This window comes from Vulpes lagopus, chromosome 3 (assembly GCF_018345385.1).
Source record: "Vulpes lagopus strain Blue_001 chromosome 3, ASM1834538v1, whole genome shotgun sequence".
In the NCBI taxonomy this organism is placed as follows: Eukaryota; Metazoa; Chordata; class Mammalia; order Carnivora; family Canidae; genus Vulpes; species Vulpes lagopus.
In genome coordinates, this window is record NC_054826.1 from 141,160,500 (window position 1) to 141,183,453 (window position 22,954).

A 22,954-nucleotide genomic window follows, 5' to 3' on the forward strand; every position below is an offset into this window, starting at 1 on the left:
ATCAATTGCCTCTAACATTTGAGGAATATTTTTGCACATAGGGGATAGTAATCTTTAACACATTGGTTTTCATATCACATTTTCTTTTAGCGTTCTTTTTATAATTTTTTTAAAACTAAAATTTGCCTTTAAACAAAGTAAAATGTACACAAGGTTAAACATCAAATAATACTAAAAATACTTTTATGAAATTCAGTTGCCCCCTACCCCACCTTTTCACACTGCTTTTCTTGTTCTTGCAAAGCATCTACTTTCAGTTCTTACCATTTTTTAGGTTTTTTAAATCTATGCTTCTAAATAAGATATTTACATTGCAAATTTTTAAAGCTAGACATTTTCCATTGACTTCCTATTATATAGTTCCTGAGAATGTAGTTCTAAGTTATTAGGGTTTACCTTACTATGTGTATGTAAATATTGTTCATCGTTGACCTGAGGCATGTGCAATGATTATTTGTACTCTGTCTTACAAATGTTTGTTTTATGTGGACTTAAAATTGCACCTTAAGGAAGGTTTTTTATATAACTATCATTAATTTTTAAAGTATATTTTATCTGATTCTTTACATATATAGAGGTACTTTTCCACACAAAGTTCCAAAACTCAGTCAGTTTTATTCTGTCTTCTGGAGACCAACTTCTCCTGTTCTAATGTAGAATCGTATTTCTGAGTGTTCAAATTACTTTATGCTACCCTCCATGTTTCCTGAATCCCACTTCTTCCTTTCTTGATCTTTTTTTTTTCCCTAAAACTGAGCCTCCAGAAATCTTATCAGAGTGTATAGTAGGTATATTTTTAGAGTTTTTGCAGATTTAAAATTTCTAGCTTAAAAATCTTTCTCTTTAAAAATTTGAAGAAGATAAAAAAAAAAATTTGAAGAAGAAAAAAAAATAAAAATAAAAATAAAAAAATAAAATAAAAATTTGAAGACATTATGTCTTGCCTTCTAGCATTTAATGCTGCTATTGAGAAAGCAGGGAATACCATTTTTCACTCATAGGATTTTTCTGTTTTTCAGGCATAAAGAAATAGAAGAAAAGCAAGAAAGCTGCAATGTGTTTATCAGGGAAGCAAAGTTTTTTCAGAAATTCTCAGATTGTTTTTCACTGGCCAGATGATGGCCTCCCCTTGGTGGAGGTGGCCAGTAATTTAAAGAGGCAAGTCTTAAATTGGTGCATTGTCCCCTAGGATTCTGTTAGTAAGAGTAGAAATATAAATGGCTGTTGAGTAGACCATGAACAATGTATGCTGAATTAGGTTTAATTATAATTTATATGGCTTAATAATTTATTATTTGACATTTAGGCTATTTTTTATTTTCTTTTGCTGTTACAAATAATGCTATACTTATATTTGAAATAAATTCTTAGTAGTGAGATTGTAGTTCTTAAAGTACTTTTTATGGCACTTTCTGTTACCTAATTCTTTCAAGTTTTCCAATGGAGAGTCTGCTAACTGTCCATGAAGTTCTCTATTTCCTCAAGCTTCTACCAACACAAAATTTTATCATTAAAATAAATCCGGATTTAATAGGTATATAATAGGATGCCACTTTAATATTTATTTCTTTGACTAGTAATGAGGTAAAACATTTTTTATTCTTTCATTTTTAAAATTTTTATAGGAATTTTTATTTTGCCTGCTGTTTATATCTTTTGACCATTTTTCTATTAGTGGACTGTTTTTTTTTTATTTTTGCTGATTTAAAACCCTTTAAAACCACACTTATATAATTTATTCCTCCCAGCCAGAGCTGTTTTTGAACTTGGATTGATTAATTAATTAATTAATTAATTAAACTCAGACTCCACCGTCAGGTTTACTTGCTCTGAAAAGGATTGGGACATGTCTGTATAGCATGCATAGTAACAGCAAAGTGCAAATGGCTTTAGTCTGTGACACAGCTTCTTTTTATTTTATTTTTTAAGTTTTTATCTATTTATTCATGAGAAACACAGAGAGAGAGAGAGAGGAAGAGTTATAGGCAGAGAGAGAAGCAGGCTTCCTGCGGGGACCCCGGGATCATGACCTGAGCCAAAGGCAGACACTCAACCACTGAGCCACCCCAGGCATCCCTGTGACACAGCTTCTATATCCATAGTGGACTTACATGGTTCTTAGAAAAGTAGCTAACCAGGTGAGGACTCAGTTCAGAGCTCTGGGATCCATTTAATCTTTTCTTACTTTGCTAGTCAATGGCTCCCTTAGGAGTAGGTACCTAGCTCCCATCCTTTGATGTACCTGCATCTCATCAGTTACAGATTCTTTTTTTTTTTTTGAGACTCTTTTTTTTTATTTTTTTTTTTTATTTATGATAGTCATACAGAGAGAGAGAGAGGCAGAGACACAGGCAGAGGGAGAAGCAGGCTCCATGCACCGGGAGCCTGACGTGGGATTCGATCCCGGGTCTCCAGGATCGCGCCCTGGGCCAAAGGCAGGCGCCAAACCGCTGCGCCACCCAGGGATCCCAGTTACAGATTCTTAATGACCAAATTCAACAAGGTCCTCGTATCCAATGAGTAAAGCATATCTTCATCAGGACTCTTCTGTATCTTGGAAAGGGCATACGTTCTTTGCAAGTTATTGTTGCAAGGAGGATTTGGCCAGGGGTTAAGTCTTTAACCATCTCTAAGGCTAGACCAGAGGTCAGCAAAGGTAAGGTCCCCAGGCCAAATATGACCCCCTGCCTGGTTTTGGAAATAAAGTTTTATTGACACACAGCCACATCTGTTAGTTTATATTGTCTATGGTGGTTTTCATGGTACAATTGGAGTCATGACAAAAACTGATTAACCCATAAAGACTAAAATATTTACTAAATGGCTTATTACAGATAAAGTTTGCTAACCCCTGAGCTAGAACAAAGGCCAGAACTCAACTGTTAATTCTTTAAAAAAAAAAAAAAAGATTTTATTTATTTATTTGTCAGAGAGAGCACAAGCAAGGGGAGTGGCAGGCAGAGGAAAAGACAGGCTCCCCACTAAGCAAGGAGCCTGATGCAGGACTCAATCCCAGGAACCTAGGATCATTACTGGAGCTGAAGGCAGATGCTTAACCAGGTGAGCCACTCAGGCATCCCTGTTAATTCTTTTTTTTCCAGTATATTTAAGAATTTTAATTCATGCCAGCCATGTTGCAAATATTTTCCAAGTTTTTCATTTGTATTTTTCTAAATATATGATTTGGAAATATATATATATATATATATATATATATATATATATTGAATATTTATTAAGCCTGGCTCTTTCTGTTCTCTTTTTTTTCTGTTTACTTATTTTCATTGCTTTTATACTTAGAAAGTTTCCCAGTCAGCCAGAGTTTATTTTGATGTATGGCAAATAATCATTATATTGTCCTAGGACAATTGATGACTTATATTTCTCCATTTAATGTTACAGTGTAACTATATACCACATTCACACACATACACCATATTCATGCACATGCCCACATACGTTGGTCTTCTCTCTGCTTCATTGATCTTTTTTTCTTCTTATGATGAAGCCATACAGTTTAAATAATTGATTTTTATTATTCTCTATTTTTACTAATATGTGTTATCACTCTTTTCTTCTTTTTATATTATAATGTATTCTTAAGCTATTTTTACTACGTTATTCTTATAGGTAAAATTTTAAATTTTTTGTAATTCCAAATCTATCATAGGAAACTTTAATAGAATTTCATTTTTAATTTTCTTCATAATTTATAGAATTTTATATAAAAAGATATCAAGGACTTATAATAATATTGTATGTTTCATTCAGATTAAACAGAAAATTAGGAAAGATATTCATAATGATAAAATTACGTTTGTAAGCATTTTCTACATTATACATGTAGAAGTACATGCCTCATGCTTGTCATTTATTTTGAAGTTATTTATTAATTTTAATGGTTAGTAACTGGTACAGAGTAATTGCCCTCTGAATGATTACTAAATGAATGAATAAGTATATTAAAAATATCTAATATAAAAGTATTAATCTGGGGATCCCTAGGTGGCGCAGCGGTTTGGCGCCTGACTTTGGCCCAGGGCGTGATCCTGGAGACCCGGGATTGATTCCCACGTCAGGCTCCCGGTGCATGGAGTCTGCTTCTCCCTCTGCCTATGTCTCTGCCTCTCTCTCTCTCTCTCTCTCTCTCTCTCTCTGTGTGTGTGTGTGTGTGTGTGTGTGTGACTATCATAAATAAATAAAAATTTAAAAAAAAGTATTAATCTGTATATTGTTTTAATGATAGTTGACTTACCTAAACACTAATCAAAGGATACCAAATTTCAGAAGTTATTAGAGATAGTCCCTAGAAGTATAAACTGTGAAATATGTCTGCTAGTACTCCTGATCTATATGTACTTTTATTTTATTTTATTTTTTTAAAAGAATTTATTTTTTATTTGAGAGAAAAGGTGGAGAATGGAAGAGAATGAGCAAGGAGGAAAGGGAGAAGCAGATTCCCTGCTGATGATCAATATTTACTGTCTTTTCAAAAACTCAATATAATTTTTAAGTTTTATTGAGGCGTAGTTGATGTATAAAATTTGCATACATTTAATTATGTACATCATGATGAGTTTGGGCATAGGCATACACCCATTCTATCACCACAATGAGAATGCTAAAAATTTTCTTTACCTCCCAAAATTTCCTTATATCCTTTACTGGACTTTAATTTCTTTTTTCTTATTTTCTTTCTTTCTTTCTTTCTTTCTTTCTTTCTTTCTTTCTTTCTTTTTTTCTATTCTTTTCTTTTCTTTTCTTTTCTTTTTTTTTTTTTTTTTTTGGTAAGAACACTTAACGTGAGATCTATTCTCTTAACATATTTTGAAGTGTAAAATACCATATTGTTATACCTATAGGTGAAATTTTGTACTGATCTCTAAAACATACTCTTCTTGCATGACAGAAACTTTAGCTCCATCACTAATAATCAGGGAAATGTGGATCAAAACTACCATTAAATGTTACCTCATACCTGACAGGTTTGACTATTATAACACACACAAACACACACACACACACACGAACTGTAAGTGTTGGTGAGGTTGTGGAGACACTGGAACCTTTATATTATATTAGTAGGAATATAGAGTGGTGTAGCTACTTTGAGAGATACTATGGAGGTTCCTCAAAAATTAAAATAGAGCTACCATGTGATCCAATATCCCACTTCTGGATATATATCCAACAGAGTTAAAATGGGGATCTCAAAATTTGAAATGAGGGGGCAGCCCGGGTGGCTCAGCAGCTTAGCGCCGCCTTCAGCCCAGGGCCTGATCCTGGAGTCCCGGGATCGAATCCCATCTCGGGCTCCCTGCATGGAGCCTGCTTCTCCCTCTGCCTGTGTCTCTGCCTCTCTCTCTCTGTGTCTCTCATGAATAAATAAATAAAATCTTTTTTAAAAAATTTGAAATGAGGATATATGCACCCTCATGTTCATTGCAGCATTATTCACAATAGCCAAGATATGGAAACAACCCACATATCCATTGACAGATGAATGGATAAAGAAAATATGCTATATACATATAAAATATTATTCAGCCTTAAAAAGAGAAGGAAGTCCTGCCATTTGTGACAACATGGAAGAACCTAGAAAACACTATGCTGAGTGAAATAAGCAATCACAGGAGGACAAATAGTGCATAATTCCACTTATGTAAAGTATCTTAATATAGTCCAACTCACAGAAGGAGAAAATAGAATGGTGGTTGCCAGAGCTAGGGAAGGGGAAAACAGAGAATTTTTTTTCAAAAATTCAGTATCAGTGATTTGGAGGACATTTTATTCTTTAAGGCTATTTGGGCTAATTAGATTTGGGTAAAGGTTGGGCTTTGTGATAAAATTTCCAAACTCTGCCCTTAAAAATTATGTTTATTGAAAATGGGATATCACACAAATATCAGCTAGAAGTGATGATTTATAGGCTTAATTCCATCACTATTAATTAGTACCCTTGCCAGTAGGTATGCTAGTCTCCTTTCAGTTGCAGCAATTTAGGTTGAAGTGAAAAATAAGGGGATGTCCCACAGATCCCAAAGACAAGAAAGCAGTTGCCTAAGGCAGAAAGTATAATAAAAAATTGGAACCATGTCTGAACTCTCTCTAAAATTATTGCCCCCGAATCAATCTAAAGTTGTGTGTGTGGCTTTTGCAACAAAGTAGATGAAGGAGAGAAAAGACAATTCTTGGAAAAGATGTGCTGCATTGCTAATCCAGTCGGTATCTACTACACTATTCTCAAATATGATAGTCAAGAAGAACTTTCTAGAGACAAATGATTGCATCTTTAAATAGCTATGGATGTTATAAAATAGTGAAATGCTTGTGAATGGTTTTTAATTATTGTACAGGTTATCCTATCTTAAGGTAATTCAGAAAATGCCTGAATTTCCTTTGTATGACTGTCCTTCAGATAAGTGATAAAAGCTTTTATATATTCCATTTTAGTTTAGTCAAGCTAAACTATTCCTTACGTGATTTAATTTTAAGTTCCTTAACTTTTTCTGTTGCTGTTGTTTTCCACTGAAAGTGTTTTCATTTGCCCCAAACTGGAGGTAGTATTTTGAACAGCTCTGAGAAGAGTAAGAACAACATTTCTTTTTCTAATACTAACTTACTACTAATATATGCACTAGTTTTATGTGTAGCCTCCTTTCCTTTTTTGAGCCGTATCAAAATAAAATACCTAGTATTTTATTAAGCTTTTCAGCTGATGAACTGTGACTTCTTTATCTTGTACATATGTATGTTAGACCCAAAGTATAATTACTTATTACATGTTATTGAATACAATCTGTCACTCTGACCCATAGACATCTCTTTGGAATTTGATTCTGTGTCCTACATATTGGTCCTCCTCTCTGACTCTAGCATTTTTTCCACTCTGTCCTGAGATTCCTCACCTTGGTTTTTGTGATCTCCCTGTAAAGCATATTGAAGATAGAGGTAATGCAATTTGCAGTTTTTGAGCTAACTTTATTGATCTCATCATACATACTTGTATCAGTGATGTAAGCATCTGAAGCTTATTTAAAGTTTTTTTACCCCCAAAGGTTTTTAAAAAGGTTATATATGGCCTAGATCTTTCCCACATTATAGCACTCACAATCTCCAGCTCAAATCCTTTCCCTTTACCAGAACAAGCAGTGTGCCATGTTATTAGGAGAACTAATTCAGAAATCTTATAATCTATTGGGGGTCCAACTGTATCAGTAACATCACTAATTGTTTCATTAATATTGCAGCTATAGCAAGTTAGCACTCAGTGTCCCTCTCTCTAAGGCCAGAGTTCCCCCAATATCTGGGTGCAGATGTGCTGCTTAGAGCCGTGCACACCATCCCCAAAACCCAGCATCAATTCACATCCATATTATCTTGCATATATTATAACCACAGGAGGGTAAAGAATGTTAACGCACAGAAGATGACCATGGAATTACAATAATTATTATTTGCATTATTTGTATTGTTTCAATTATTTGTATAATGTTACAAACTGTTGGGCAGCCCCAGTGGCCAAGCGGTTTAGCGCCGCCTGCAGCCCAGGGCGTGATCCTGGAGACCCTGGATCAAGTCCCACGTCAGGCTCTCTGTATGACGCCTGCTTCTCCCTCTGCCTGTGTCTCTGCCTCTCTCTCTCTGTCTCTATGAATAAATAAATAAAATCTTTTAAAAAAAATGTTACACGCTGTTCTAAGCACTTTACAGGTGACTCATTTTACTCTATCCAAGATAACATTTGAGATGTTATCTTTAGCTCATTTTACCAACAAGGAAGGTGAAGAAGAAAGAGATTATTTGTCTAGGTGGCCCAACTAATAAGATGAAATAATTAGATGTGAACTCTAGTAGTTTGACTTTATTCTTTTTTTAAAAGTTTGTTTGACTGCTTGCTTAAGCGATCGCTATACCCATAGTAGGGCTCAAACTCACGACCCTGAGATTAACAGTTGCTTGCTCTTCTGACTGAACCAGCCAGGTGCCCCTATTCTTTTTTTAACTAATACACTTGCTTCCTCCTTATAAAAAGAAAAAAACTCCATAAATGCAGGTGAAATGGATGAAGTGGGTTTGGAGTAATCAGGAATGACCTATGTCTCTTAATCTGGTCTCTTAGTCCTATTAAAGTACTTTCTTCTAATACCTCTCAACACTATCAGCACATTCAATAAATATGACTGCACTGTGTCTATGTTTAGATCTATTTATGGCTCACCATCATTTATTTGTAAAAATGATGAACATGACCTGACTGGGCATGGAGCCCTTTTGTATAATATTAGAAAGCTTTTTCCATATGCATAAGCAGTCATTTAACTACTAGTTCTAGCTTTTATCCTCCATCGTATCTAAGGAAGCAATCAGATCCCTTGCTTGCTGTGGTTCAGGTATTTGGGATCTTCCATATTTCTCTGTATATTAGGTTTGTAACCATTTTTTAGAAATAAGATTTTGAAATTACTTCAATTACAAAATTGATCCAAGACATTGTAATTCAGTTATAACATCATAATATGGTGTTATGGTTAGTATCTCCAGTCTAAGTTGTGAACCCTTAGTAGAATTTAATTTTGTTATACAAACTTATCAATATGCTAATGAATGAATTTCAAAATTCTCTTCTCTGTAGCTAGTATTAAACAGTGGCGCTTATAACTATCATTTTATTTTCACTACCATAAAATCAGTCGTAATACTTTTTTTTTTTTAAATCAACCACGATCAAAAAGATTTGTGAGAAAATAGTGGCATTTTATTTATCTGTTCTTTGTCTTTTCAATTTTATCTTCCCCTAGGGCTATTTTAGCAGACAAGTTGTACTTCTGTAGGCCTGCAGTGTATAAATTACTCATTCTTTAGCCTTTGGTAATCAGAACCATGAGGTTTTATTACATTTAAATTTATCACATAAAAGACTTCTGGAGATCTATGATGTTTGTGTAACCCTCACCTAAGCTTGAAAATAATTTTATATAGTGCTATGAAACATTGCAGATATTAGCACTACATTTTGTTCCTAATGAGGTTGATATATTAAAAGGCAATTCATTTATACCATTTTTGCAAAAACAATTCCTGCTGATAAACATTAGTACTGACTGTCTACAAAGGGCCATAAGGACCTCAGAGCCAGCTCTGACTAATTTTGGAGATTTCTGAAAACTTTTCAAAAAACATCATCCTTTTTAAAAAATATTTTGAACTATCTTTCTCTATAAATTTTATTTTGTAATCAGTTATTGTATATTGACCAGCTGTTTATTTTTTATTGCTACTTTTTGTCAAGCAACTTAAATGTTTTATATCCTAGTAAACTTTAAGAAACAGAATCACCTTTCTATTCATATTTCATCCTTAGTAGAAAAATCAGTATGTTGCTTTACCTCATCCTCTGTATTCATCCTTGGCTTTCTTCTTTAATCTGCTCCTTCACACTTGGAATAAAGCATCTGTGAGTATGGCTCACTGGCCAGATCTGGCCCGCAGACTGTTTCTGTACATCATATGAGCTAACATTGATTTTTACATTTTTTAAATGGTTGGGAGAAAAATCAAAAGAGTAATATATGTGACTTGTGAAAGTTATGGGAAATTCCTAAAAGTAGAAGTAAAAAATAAATAACTGTTTAATACATAACTTATGAAATTCAAATGTTACCATCCATAAATTAATTTTCATTGGAACACAGACATTTCTATTTGTTGCATAACGTCTATGATTGCTTTCTTGTAACAGTGACAGAGTTCAGTAGTTGAGTGATAGATATCATATTACCTGCATACCCTGAAATATTCACTGACTCTTTGCAATAGAAGTTTAATTTTACTGACCTCTACCCTAGACAAAATTCCTAATCTTTGTAGGGCAGAATTTTAGTTTCCTGTCTGGACAGAAAGTTCTTCGTTTTGCACTCCAGACAGACCTTTTTCAATACCCTCCTGTCCATTGTGGATTCAGATGTCTCTAAAGCACTAGGATTATGGTAAAAATATATGAAAATATCTATTAATATTATGGTTATCTCTTTTTTCTGATTTCTCTTTTTTTATTCATTTTATTTTTTAATTTACATTCAGAGGAGATGCATGGCCATAAGGTTGCTTTTATTGATGGACACCTGATCAAAAAATTTTGGAGACTGCTGCCTATATATATCATAATCTGTTTTCTATAAAATATAAATGTCCTGAAGGATATTAATTGGTGATATATGAAAAACAGTTTTAGAGTTTAACGGGTTTGTGAGAAACGGAGTTATAGACAGGTAGATCTAGTACTGGATACCTCAAGACTTTCAACATGCTTAGGTGTGTTGTAAAACATCCCTGATGGTTTCCTTTTTTTTTTTTTTGTTTTTGTTTTGTTTTGTTTTGTTTTGATCCCTGATGGTTTCCCAAGATGGTCGGTCACAGAGCCCTCCATTCAGTTATCCCTCATGAGATAGTTCAGCAAATACCCTCGGGAAATGTTCTCCTATTTCAAGGGTGTTGAATGAAGGCTGTTAACTTTCATTGTATATGTGGAAACACAGATGATAATTATAGAGCACTATATAAATATAAATTGTCATTTGGAGATACTTTGATCAATCTTGACATCCAGACAAGCATTTAAGTGACTAAATTAATTACCACTTAAAGGTATTTATTATTGTTGTTATTAATTAATTTTGAACACACTTAAAGTCAGAATGTGATTATAACCCAAAGGAAAACTGACCATGCCATTGTTTCTTCTCACGATCTAATGATCTCCAAGGCTGCAAGTTAGTGGTAGAGTCTCAAATCAGTATTTTGAGCAAAATGATCAGATTCTGATTGTAACATCTTTACCAGGATCCAGTTTATTTTTAGGTTAACCTATAAGAAGGTTTGTTTTATGGTTATATCCAGCATTTCCATCTGCCCACCTCTTTTTTGTTATGATTTTGATTATACCATTTTCAGAATTAATAGCTATCATGATTAAAGTAATTCATTAAATAATTTAAATGGTGAAATTCTACATTCCACACTGTCTTCTGAAGGATGAATAGATAAGAATGTATATTACCTCAGAAGACTGGGTTTGAATGAACTGACAATTCTACTTATAGGGGAGGAAAAAGTTTTTCTCAACCCTCTTAGGGCCCCTGGCTGTGTCTGAAAATGAAACTGACAAAGATTAACAGGAGAAAAGCATATACATTTTATTGAATTTGTACATGTACATGGGTGCCTTCACAAGAGAATGAAAACTCAAAGTGACCAGAACAAGAAACTGTTACACCTTTTAGACAAAGAAGCAATGTTTTCTCATAAAGTGAAGAAAGTGGCAAGACAGAGGTTTTGGGTTAGGGGTAGGGTAGCAAGTGGTAAAGGAGTAACTAAGAAGATAAGGATGAGTTTAACAAGGTTTGTCTGTACGGATTTCTTGGCCCTAAACTCCCTGTCTCTGGTGATAAGAATGTCTTTCCTCCTGTTACAGGGAGAGTATTTTTCACAGGGGACTTTTAAGACCTGCGTCAGAAAAGGGCCAGGAATGTGAGGTTAGAGTGACTTTTCTGCTTTTTTTTCTCTTTTAAAAAATTTCTTCAGTTTAAGATCTTTAATATGCCAAGATACCATATTTCAGGGTAGCATATTCTCAAATCCCACCAGTGCATAGGCTTTGCCATTTAATTTTCTTTTCTATAATAAAACCATGTGGTCCTGATAATTAAAATCGAATCCTATTATGAATAACGTTCTAAAGTCCAGAATTCTGGGTTTTGCTTGCTTGGTTATATGTTGTTTTGTTTTGATTCTAATTTGTAGAAGCTATTCCTATTGAAGCCATGCTGATCACCCTTTAAATGTTATCAGATTATCCCTAAGAAGCTAAAAAAAATTTTTTTTTAAATAACTTTAGAGGACACAGAAAGTTTTTCAAATGTCCTTCAGTTTACTTGTTTGCATTTCCTCAAAAGAGACTGGTGCAAAGCAGTTGGAGTTTACAATAGCTTTGAAAGCATTATTGTTCCAAAGCTAATTTTAACCTGTGATAAAGATTGCTTTTTTTATTCAGTTGAATGTGATATCCAGTAATTGTTTGTCAAGGCTAAGTGCTGTAGGACATAATACATTCTTTAAATGGTGTTTTGTAATTATAATACAAGCATCTTTATGGCCTAATATATGAAAGAATGCTATTGGGTAAGAGTGTTAGAATTATGAGAAAGCAGACTTTAAACTTTACTATTTCAATTATTAAATCTCATGGCTGCTTAACTTACATTTAGGGGAGTTTGACTCTACGTATTTGCTCAAATGAATGATTTTTTTGTTAACTGAATGGTTTTGCAGATCTTGACAGAAATAAACTTTTTTTTTTTTCCTCTCTCATTTTAGTCAGTGAGATATTGGTGGGGAAGATTACCTAAAACAGCCAAAATGTGTGTGTGTGTGTGTGTGTGTGTGTGTGTGTGTGTTACCTGAAGTGATTTTAATGAGTTTGAAATTACCCCTAAATCACAAATCTGTGTCATGGGCCAAAACGTGTTTCTTATAGCAACACTTCTGATCTGAAATGTTTCCAATTTGTATGTTTATGGATAAATGACTTTTTGTTATCCTACTGAGTATCAACTAAAAGTGGTATAAGGGATCATGTCATACAATCTCATCATTTTGTTAGAGGAATCACCAGAAGTAGTACTCTGCCTAAGACATCATTCAGGGCCATATGTAAACACAGGTGGTAATGCTGAGGCAGAGAATACCAATCTGAGCTGCCTCTAGAATAATACCATCTTCAGGTCTGCATCCTATCTTTTTTTTCTATTTTCCATGTGAAATATAGTATGTATACAAAAGAATATATAATATAGATATACATTTTAAGAAATAATACAATGAATACCTTCTTTTAACATTTCACACAGAAAGAGAAGCATAAGATATTCCTGTACCTTTGACTCTATGTACCCCCACTCAGATATAGCCCTTTCTCTTCCCTCTAAAGGTAATGACTTAGATTTTGTCATTATCATTCTCTTGCTTTTTTATGTTTTACCACATATGTATCTCTAAATATTATGCCGTCCAGTTTTGCCTGTTTTTATTTTTAATACAACCCTAAAGTTAACATTCTTTATGCAACTTGCTTTATTCTTGCTATTGTCCAATATTTTGTTTTTCACATTCTTCCTCATTGAAATAGCATTAGCTCATTCATTTTCTCTGCTGTATACTATTTGCTCATCACTCCTTTTGTTCAAAAGTGTAATTATTTTATTATTATTCTTGAGTTATAATTTTGAAGTTGTGCAATTCTCAGTTAACATTCCTTTCTTTTTAATTTTTTAATTAATTAACTTATTAATTTTTCCCCTTCCTTCTTTAGAGACAATATTTTATCCTCTTCTGACTTCCAAGGACACTGTCAAGAAGTTCCCTGTCAATCTGTTTTTCCTTTGTACATAATCTTTTCTTCCTCGGGCTACTTATTAAGCTTTCTCTTTGTCTTTGGTATTTTATTTGCTACAAGATGTCGATTAAAAATATTTCCTTGTGTTTTTTGTCCCTAAATTTGAAGATCTGTGTCTCTCATTAATTCTATTGAATCTCTAACACTATCTATTGAACTATTACCTCTCTCAAGACTCCCTATTATCTTGGGAGATCCAGCTAGATTTCTTTCACTCTCACTCTGTTTTCCATGCCTCTCAACCTCCATATTACGTTTTGCGTGTCATTTGTCACATTTATGTCACATTTAATAATCCCATAGATATCAAGTGGACTGATTCTATTCAGCTATGTCTAATCTCTTGTTTACTCCAAACTATTAAGGTTCTGTTTTCCCAATTTGTACTATATATATATTTTTTTTTTTAATTTTTAGAAATTCCTTTTGCTTATATTTGCTTATATTTTAAATTTTCATGTTAAGTTTGAATTTCTTATTCTTTGATTACACATTCAGTCCCTCTTTTATTTTTCAAACATATTAAAGATTTATTTTCAGTATCTGATAATCTGTAATCTTTTATGGGTCTGATTTTATAGCTTTGTCTTCCTACTGACTCTGGCTTATATTTTTTTTTTCTCACTTGTTTAGCAGAATTCTTCTGAGTTCACTTTCCATGGAAATTTATTTATGGGAATTTTTTTGATACCAAGATAAAAATCCCTCCAGAGAGAGTTTGAGATTGCTTCTCCTAGGTGTCTGTGGACACCATGACCAGGAGCCACCTCCTTTTTTTTTCTTTTCTTTTCTTTTTTTTTTTTTCAGGAGCCACCTTTGAACCAAATTTTCAACTTGAAGTTTTGCAGCCCACACAAGTTTGAAATCTTAAGGGAGACTTCTTTTTTTTTTCATCCATAATTAAGGCTAAATTGGACATTTACCCCACCATTCCCCTCTGGTGGTTTTTTAGACCACAAATTGAGAGCATTGCTTTTTGTTTGTCCTACCTTATGGTTAGGCCCTGACTTTTTCTGCTCTCTCAGGTGTGTATGAGCCATTAGGAATCAGGCTCTAGGCCTCCAGAGACCAGCAGACACCACCCTATAGTTAGTTTGTCATTATGAATCTGTTTTGTTGTCATTTTTGATCTCAAAGAAATTTCCTAATTTTGACACCAATTCAGTTGTTCATCTTTTGTTTTTTTCATATCCCTGTCCAGTATTTTTTAATGGCTATACTGTGAGAGTTTTTTCTCATTATCTTGTTAACCATACTGCAGAACTGGAAAACTGTTTGATTCTTTTAGGTACTTCTTACTTAAATAATAGCCATTTCACTTCCAGTGGCTTCTAGAGTAAAACCAGAGGATTTATACAAGTTTTATAAAAAATAAAGTTTTTACAAACATTTATCATTTTCAGTGAAAATTATGCTTTAATACTTGGAGATGATTAGTAATTATTAAAACTGACTCATGCTTACACCTTCACAGCTGCTGTTCTGGGCCTTAAAAGATTTCTTCAAAGCATATCACATGATCATCTTATAAGCAGGCCAGCAGAAATTTCTAAGTTAATTACAGTTTGGCAGAGTGTATCCAAAACCTCTTATCTGAACAGTGAACCCAATAATTTAATCAGTCTGTCTGTTGATTAATCACGTTCTAATCCATCTGATATCAGCTCTGAAAAAGCTCTTCATCTGTTCCTTGTAAAACTTATCTCTGTGAATGCACAGCTGCTGTGAGCTATTGGTATTAATAACTTGAATAGGAGACAGAGCACAATGGATTCTCAAAGCCTGCAGAAAAAAGTTTGAACTCCTTAAAACAGTCATTCAGGACTCTCTAATCTGACCCAACTCTACAATCTTCCCATCCTCATTTCCTGTTGCTTTGTCAGCTTCAGGCCATGTACAAGTTAAGGCCAGGTGCCTGAACTCTTTCTATTTCGACTGTTTCTGAAGTTGATGAGCTGATGAATGATTAAATATGTATTTATCAAATACCACATGTCAGATATGTGCTATAATATTTCACTTAAGATCCTACAACCTCTCTGTCATATAGTGAAGCATATAGTGAAGCCGGTTTGACGGATGAGAAAGTCAAAGAGCAAAACAAATTACTTTTTGGTGTCCTATTTACAAAGTTATAAGCTCTTTGGAAAAGGGCAAGAGGAAAGACAAAATGCTACACAAGTCTGTGATTGAAAATTTTACTAGTAAAACATAAATAAAATTCAAAAACTTAATCTCCGTACTTGAGCTGTGAGAGATACCAAATCCTCTAGATGTTTGACACCATCTAAGAGGTGGGAGATGTTTGATCCACGTGAGCTCGAGAGAGTATGTGAGTAAAAGTCCTTCCTTGACACATAGGAGGCATTCAGTATATTCGGTTTCTACTCTTTATTCCCCTCTTTATTCCTAATCAGGTTGTAAATTGTTTTCCTATTCATTGTAGAACACAACCTGTTGTTTCTCCTCTACTGCTACACTCCTACCCATCTTACACAATCAATTCAGTGCAGTATGAGACTGCAACTGAGTGTACAGCAGGCTGTCTGTGCAGACAGTCTTCAGCACACCACCATGCTGGAATAACAGAATTGCCAATGTAACCTAAAACATGAGGGAGTTTTTAAAGAGTTCTTACAACTTTGATCTAGTAAGGTTTGGGCCCACAGGAATAGGAAATGGATTGTTATGGTTTATTCAAGACTGTGGGAAGTTTCATTTCATTATATGATAATAATTTTGTCCATTTTTCATCCACTTTCCTAGGTAATTATACTTTATTAATGATCATGTGATATTTTTTTCTAAGTTTTCTAAGGTGAACCTAGCAAAGACTAGTCCCAGGATAGTAGATTCTTAAAGACTCGTTTAAAACTATTTGCTTAGCTCTCGATTACTCTGTATTTGTTTATATGAGCATATATATGAACCCTTAATTCTACCCTGCTAGATATAGTTAATTAGACAAGGGGCAAATATTAAACCCAAGTGAAACCCATTAGAGTCTCTGCCACCAGAGTAAAACTGGGCCTGTGAGATTACAAGATTTGAGCGTGACTATACGTATACCTTATAAACCAGAACCTGTCAGGGGCTGATGGTTCTATCATATGAACTTGAACTGTAACAGAGGAAGCCCTCTATAGAAAGAGGGAAGAATGAAGAGCTATGAAAAAAGAAGCAGAGAAAAGAGACAGAAAAATTTTGAAATGCATTTTCAGTTATGGGAATTATTCCTTTTCCTTCAAGTAGATATCACATTCCATTTCTGTAAAAAAAAAAAAAATTGTTTAAATTGACTTGTTTTTCTTACAACTAAAATTAGTGCTAATTAGTATCACCTGAATCAAATGTTAAGTGGTCACTGATATTATTCATATCACATAAATGTACCTCAATTCTAGTTTTACCTCTAATGCTCACTAGAGCTGGGCAGTAGTGGACAAGTCCCTTTAATTTCTCTAGGCCCTAGTTTTAGTATTAGCAGCATGATGATAGAATCATGAAGATCAAATAAAATGATGTATGTGAAAGATCTGTGCTATAAAAATCTGAATTATTGTTTTTTCTACAATTTCAATGCCAGTATTTCTCTGATAATTTATCTTGTATGTCTAGATAACACTGTTACTCTTGTTTACTGTGTTTTCCATGTGGGTAGACAGATTTAAAGTTCCCGATGACAAAGGGATAAATTTTGTCACAATTTCAGGTTTTTGAGTGCTGTCTTTATATAAGGCACTAGAATGGAAAAATTGATGTATTAAGAAAATATTCTCAACCTACCCATTCTGACCCTCCAAAACAACCAAGTAGAGATTATTCTGACCATTATAACATTTATTTTGGGGAGTAATCAAATATTAATATACTCAGTTCATGAAGAAAATAAAATGTTAAAGAGTTCTTTTCTTTCATAATAGTGGAGTTGCACTGGAAACTGGGCCACTGTTGAATTTTATTTTACTTTTTGCTATTCCCAGGGTAGCGGTATGCCAGATTTATAATGATAGGACCATATTATGTAACAGGATATTTGTTGTTAGATTTATTTGCAAAATGATTTTCCTCTATTATGGAATAATGTATAGATAAATCCCAGTTAAATAGAAAGTGATTTATTTTAGAAGACAATTTGTCATGGAGTACATTTAATTTTTGAAATTCTAGCTTATAAAACTAATTAGTGAAGAGATTTGTTTGACAAAAACAACCGTTTAGAGCAGAGTTTTGGAAATTAAAAAAAAAAAAAAAGGAACAACTTACCCCTAAGATTTAAATGACAGATTTTCAGGTAAACCAATAAAACTTTCTCTGCAGCTCATAACACTATGCACTGTGATACCATAAAGTTCACTAAACAGATTTCTCATTTTGCCATTATGTTTCTGCAGTTCAAGAGTAAAACTTCTTTAAAATTATATATCACTAATACTTTTAGAATCATTCGTACTCCACTGTCCCCAATTCTCCCCTGGCATCCACAGTCCTGAATTATTTTTACATAATCTCTTATTTATATTTGTTCATATAAATATGTTTTACTAAACAGTATGTTGTGTTATTTTTGTTTGTTTTAGGGATCATATTCTGTATATTTTTTGACAGTTTACTCTTTTCACTCAACAAATTTTAAGTTAATCTGTTGTGGTACAGTAGCTGTGGCTCACTCTGGAACCTGTATTTTTCATTTTCATTCAACTTTTTTGGATCCCAGTTCTTTTCCTAGCTTTTTTCCAAGACATCGCTGCAAAGTTTCTTTTTCTGTTCATTGAGGCCATTGTGACTATCTTGACCAGTGGTAACCATGGAAACACTATAGGGTTTTTTTTTTGGGGGGGGGTGGATAAGAGAAGTCAAGTAACTTCTGTTTAAACTGAATTTAAACAAGCAAATAGAATCAGCCTGTTTACCATTTAAATCTCTTTACTAACGCTGAAATATCACTAGCATCACTTCAAATGTTAAGGGGTTACTAACATTCAATTTTATAATGGTAGTCACAATATCACATAAAGCAGAGATATCACCTAACGTTTCCTTATCTATAAACATCAATTTTTAGAAATCTGTATATTGTTAACGCACTGAAGATTAGAACTATGGTAATTCATCCTCTGTGTTATAGAGAATGAACTCATTTGTTCTAAATATTCTGAATATGTTTATTTTGTTATATTAACTCCCTTAAGCAATGCTAATATAATTTAGCTATTAAATATTAAAGCAAAATATTATCTTATAAAATCATGCTCAAATTCTAGTTTTCCCAGTTCAAAATCTTTAGTAAGTTACTGCCCAATTATTGAAGCTCTAACTGTACAATCATATAACCAATAATAATTGGTTGTATCCATTTTCAGTCATCTTCCACTTAATTTAACAATTCTAAGAAGTCTTAAGTCAGTGGAGATTTTTTGACAAAGTAGCAAATATGAATGAATTTGGGAAAGAAAACCTAGAATAAAATTTCTATTACTGAGTTATCACTGGGTGGTAATCTTGGAATCTGGGCACTTTTGTTGCATTTGGAATATGCTGAATTTTTAAATTGCTAGAATGACAAAAATTGACTCACTGATAGTTGACAAGCTTTACACAGTAGACATTATGTAATTCGGGGAGTTGTTTAAGGATCTTTCTTCTTTGTTTGAATTAAGGAAAGAGAAAACTGACCTGTTCAGAGAAACACTGCCTATCATAAATCAACAGAAAGGAATAAGCAACCTGTGTTATAAAGTAGATGAAGTTTCTTTTTTTTTATTTTTCTTGCACTTCCTCTTTGACCTTTGTTAGTTTAATCTTTGTTAATTTGATCTTTGAAAATTCTCCCATGGTATATTTAGAGTTTAATATGACATTATAGAAGAGAAAAATAAAATAAGCCTAATATTAAAATTAAACTTAAGTTACAGTACATGAAGGAAAAATCTCTAATGGCAAAATCTTAGGTTTTAAGTTACCACTAATATGGGGCATTTTAAGAAAGAAGCATTTGCTTGACTGTCCTCCAATTAAATCTTGTCAGTTTATTGACCCTTTCACCATCGTGAGTTGTTGACCTAATTATTATGAGGAAGGTTACTGTGAAAAAGCATATGGCTTAGAATAACTGGACCATTGGGATTTTCCTTACTCAGTATGGGTGCAATTCTTCCATTCTGTGTCTTTTTTTCATTTTATGATCTTAAAAAAAACAAAAAACAAAAATCTAAGCATACCGTGAAGATGTGGGCCTAGTCCTAGTAGGGTTCAAACACAAGAAGCAACTATAGTTGGTTAGGATCCTAATAGGTTCATTGGCTAAGAAATCAAATCCCCAAGGTAGCCATGAATGGACCAGGTTAGGAATTTGCATCCACCAGGCTCAGAAAAGCCCTAAAGTCAGATTGTACTTGAACAAAGTCGTTGTATTTGGATCATAGAGATCAGATAAACCCAGCAAGTTAGGGCCAACAATCAGGGAAATCTTAGAAGCTACAGGGCATTGAAGTTCAAACATACTTCCTGTCATTAAGGCTCTGCAGTAGGCTGATATGAGAAAGGTGGAGTAATGGACAGTCTGTGTCAAGCATACTCCTACCAGGATCTAGCTGTAGTTGGTGGTAGGGAGCTGTAGTCAGAGAAGGGGGTCCCTGAGCTATCAAGGAAAGTCCCCAATTCTACAGTAACAGACTAATAGGAAAGAATCTAAGCAAAGAACCAGTGCCTGAAATTTGAATATAAGTCCAAATCCACACATCTGTTCAGCAACAGAATAGGGCCAGCAACAAATCCTATATAGTTCCCATGCCTCAGGACAAGACCCATTCTAGTGCCTAGGGTCTTGGCGCTAGGCTTCTCCAAAACACATTATTTGAACTAAAGGCCAGGCTAGAAGCTGGGCATGTAATAGGAAACAAGATAGTTTCTCCTCTTACATACCTTACACTCTAGTGGAAGGTTCAGACAAGAATATAGACAGTCACAATGCAGGTGTTATGAATGCCAATTGGGGGAAGGTATATAATGCTATGGTGGCTTAAGTCAGCTTATTAAGACTTGATGATGTTGGAGAGATCGAAAGGTTCTTCAAAGGGACTGAAGTCTAAGCTAAGTCCTGAAGAATGGGAAGAAACAGGGGTACTGCTAACATTAATTAATGAGTTTTATTCAGTAAGCACGAGGTGCCACTGAAGTATAAAATGGTTGTTTAAAATAGGTGCCCAGATTTCAGGTTGTACTACAAAGCTGTGGTCATCAAGACAGTGTGGTACTAGCACAAAAACAGACACATAGATCAATGGAACAGAATAGAGAACCCAGAAGTGGTCATCTAATATTCGATAAAGGAGGAAAGACTATCCATTGGAAGAAAGACAGTCTCTTCAATAAATGGTGCTGGGAAAATTGGACATCCACATGCAGAAGAATGAAACTGGACCACTCTCTTTCACCATACACAAAGATAAACTCAAAATGGATGAGAGATCTAAATGTGAGACAAGAGTCCATCAAAATCATAGAGGAGAACACAGGCAACACCCTCTTTGAACTCGGTCACAGTAACTTCTTGCAAGATACATCCACAAAGGCAAAAGAAACAAAAGCAAAAATGAACTATTGGGACTTCATCAAGATAAGAAGCTTTTGCACAGCAAAGGATACAGTCAACAAAACTAAAAGACAACCTACAGAATGGGAGAAGATATTTGCAAATGACATATCAGATAAAGGGCTAGTTTCCAAAATCTATAAAGAACTTATTAAACTCAACACCAAAGAAACAAACAATCCAATCATGAAATGGGCAAAAGACATGAAGAGAAATCTCACAGAGGAAGACATGGACATGGCCAACATGCACATGAGAAAATGCTCCGCATCACTTGCCATCAGGGAAATACAAATCAAAACCACAATGAGATACCACCTCACACCAGTGAGAATGGGGAAAATTAACAAGGCAGGAAACCACAAATGTTGGAGAGGATGCGGAGAAAAGGGAACCCTCTTACACTGTTGGTGGGAATGTGAACTGGTGCAGCCACTCTGGAAAACTGTGTGGAGGTTCCTCAAAGAGTTAAAAATAGACCTGCCCTACGACCCAGCAATTGCACTGTTGGGGATTTACCCCAAAGATTCAGATGCAATGAAACGTCGGGACACCTGCACCCTGATGTTTCTATCAGCAATGGCCACAATAGCCAAACTGTGGAAGGAGCCTCGGTGTCCATCGAAAGATGAATGGATAAAGAAGATGTGGTTTATGTATACAATGGAATATTACTCAGCAATTAGAAACGACAAATACCCACCATTTGCTTCAACGTGGATGGAACTGGAGGGTATTATGCTGAGTGAAATAAGTCAGTCGGAGAAGGACAAACAGTGTATGTTCTCATTCATTTGGGGAATATGAATAATAGTGAAAGGGAATATAAAGGAAGGGAAAAGAAATGTTGGGAAATATCAGGAAGGGAGACAGAACATAAAGACTCCTAACTCGGGGAAACGAACTAGGGGTGGTGGAAGGGGAGGAGGGTGGGTGTTGGAGGGGAATGGGTGACGGGCACTGAGGTGGACACTTGACGGGATGAGCACTGGGTGTTTTTCTGTATGTTGATAAATTAAACACCAATAAAAATTAATTAAAAAAAATAAAATAGGTGCCCCTTCATTTGTGGAACTATTCAGTGCCGGGCCATGGGAGTTGATGAACTTAAAGAGGACTCTGTTCACTTCATTGGCCAAGTTTTTCTATGCAGCGCCCAACCTGTGGCCTACATTGGATGTATGTAGGTGAAGGGCTTTTAGGATAGGGGGTAGAGCAGAGGAAATGAGGACCTCAAGGCTTAAAGAGTATGGCTCTTCAACATTGGAGTATAGAAGAAAACTAGCCTTATTTATTCCTAGAATTGTCTCCTCAGACCATGGCAGTGAAAGAGTACCTACCTGGGTGAGCTGCACAGAAGCCACCTGCAGGGGTGCAAAGCACACATTTAAGCATTTGCCAAGATAGAAATTTGACCCACTAGGCTTGAGCTTCCTGGAGTGACTCAACTTGTCATATTACCCATTATAAGATTGTGGAACACTGTTTCACAATAGCAAATCAAAGTAAGGCTGGTGGTATTGCCCACAATTACAATAGAAGTGGAATGGCTTAATTAGTAAAACATTAACTGGCAGGATTCCTATAAGTAAAAATGTACATATTTAAGGAGGCTTATTGTAACATTTATACCATTTATTTTATAATATACTAATTCGAATGTAAAAGTGAATGTAAATTACCAGAAATTAACATGCAATGTGAAGAAAAGTCCTTTCATCCTCTGCAACTGTAGCATTTGGCAGATTCAGGAATAAATAATCTTTTGTGGCAAGGGTATGCCTTATCAAACATATGCAGATCAGCACTAATTAATGCTAATTAAGGTTTCCTGTCTATCTAGTTGGAAAAACGTCCAAATGTTATGAAATCCAGTTAGTATGCCTATTACGCTAATTGTTTTATAT

The 22,954-nt window shown here is 34.5% G+C and overlaps 1 protein-coding gene across 2 annotated transcripts in view; it reads left to right on the top strand.

Moving 5' to 3' along the window:
* Positions 1 to 22,954, top strand: part of DPYD (dihydropyrimidine dehydrogenase) — a 798,071-nt gene that overhangs the window by 452,384 nt on the left and 322,733 nt on the right. The window lies entirely within an intron of this gene.